General features: G+C 44.2%; 1 protein-coding gene across 1 annotated transcript in view; it reads right to left on the reverse strand.

Moving 5' to 3' along the window:
* Positions 1-1021, reverse strand: part of LOC118439720 (uncharacterized) — a 25912-nt gene extending 24891 nt beyond the window's left edge. The window contains exon 1 of the mRNA XM_035861700.2: positions 1-1021. This exon is cut by the window's left edge and continues 900 nt beyond it. The gene's annotated coding sequence lies outside the window, so the exon portion shown is untranslated.
* Positions 1022-1824: the final 803 nt, after the last annotated feature.

Genomic DNA, 1824 nt, shown 5'->3' on the forward strand with positions numbered 1-1824 from the left:
AAAATGAATCCATCGAATCTTTCTATAAAAGATAAATAAAGTTGACGGTCGATAGATCATTTACATTGACACCGCATCAACGAGGAAAGTTATCAAATAACTCCTCGTTATACCTTGCACTTCCTCCCGTACGTCAGCTCGATCGCTCCACCTCCGGCGGCTTGACCACCACCTTCGTCTCGAATGCAATTAAGGGGCCGCTCGGCTCGGCTTCTTGCTTAATTGCTAATTGCCCACTTAACATAATTGCCGCACGGAGTTGCACGCCCGCCGGCCATTTCCGCTTTCCTTTTCCTTCTCCTTTTCCTTACCCGCGCAATTATTAATTATGATTTTTATGTAAGAAACGAATCTCGCGATAAGATAGACCAAACTCGCTATCTCCTCTCACTTGTTTAACAATTCGACGATTAAGCTTCTCTCGATTCCATGATTCGATAAGCTTCGATCAGATTCTCCAATCTTTTCTACGATCGTTTTTTTGCAATATCAAGTTCGACTCACTTGAGGCTCACTTTTTAACACTGTTAGAAAGAACACTAATCAAGTTCCAATCTTCAGATTTCGATCGTTTCGAAGACGCAATCACTTTCTCGAGCGGATCTTTTACATTTTTATATCGTCGATTGTTATTTTTCGAAGCACATTCACCGGTCATCGAACTGGCACGATTATCATAGGTTCATTATTATCAAACGATGTCCTCTATTTTATTCACATATACACACGAAAAAAGTCTTGTCCCATATTAATCACATTCGAATCACTAGCATACATAAATATATCTTCATATATATGTATATATATATATATATATATATGTGTGTGTGTGTGTGTGTGTGTATCTATAATAATTATCTTTATATTGGTTTATAGAGTGTGATATCGATTATGATTACGAAAAGGAGGAAAAAAAATTTAGTTAAGAAGAAGAGGAAGAAGAAGATACAAAGAAGAAGAAGAAGAATAACAACGAACGATATCGAATCACGAGGCGTACGTATACATCGAGTTGCCTCGACTGGTCTGTCCGGACTAAGTCTTCGAGGCGCCTCCACTCGTTCCTGGGCGGCCATATCGAGTCTCTGGCACGCCCTGACTTCACCCCACCACAAATTCTTATCGACCAATCGAATGGCACGACGTTAAGTAGCCAGCGAATCGGCGTCAGAGCAACCTCGGCGCCTCTTCTACGTGCCGCGGCTACGCCCAAGTAATTTGAAATGTGTTTCAGCGGTAATTCGATATAAAATTGTAGTTAATATCTTTCATTATAGTAGGGAGGAAAAGGGGGAAGGTATTGAGGAGGCAACGGCGCTCTCCTCGTGCGTCCGGAGAACGAAAGAGAAGAGTGGGGAGAGATTGAGTGAAAGGGGGGAATGAGGGGAGGTGGCTGGGACCACGGGACGAGGGGTGGGAGCTGCTCGACGCGAATTTCTCCCACTTCTTCGGCAGCTTCTCTTCGAGATGGGTTACCGAGTAGTCCAAACGGGAGGAGAAGAGAAAAAGAGAGAGAGAAAGAAAGAGAGAGTGAGAGGCTAGGGACCACCTGGAAGGGGGTTGAAGAGAGCCATCGAGAGCCAGAGAAGAAAAGGGTGGGAGATCGAGGGAAGGGTGTTAGCCTAGCTCGGAGTTACCCGGCGAATTTACGAATTCATGAGACCATCGAAGGAAAAGAGAGAAAGAGAGAGAGACAGAGGCCACTCCCGTCGAGGAACACTTTTTACGATGTGGTTTTCATGCCTTTCGTCGATCGTTGAACAATCGCCCGATCGTAGAAACGATTTTGCGAGAAGTAAAAAAGCGACGCGAGTGTGATACCGA

Source organism: Vespa mandarinia, chromosome 2 (genome assembly GCF_050613455.1).
Source record: "Vespa mandarinia isolate Hongniang chromosome 2, ASM5061345v1, whole genome shotgun sequence".
Taxonomy (NCBI): domain Eukaryota; kingdom Metazoa; phylum Arthropoda; class Insecta; order Hymenoptera; family Vespidae; genus Vespa; species Vespa mandarinia.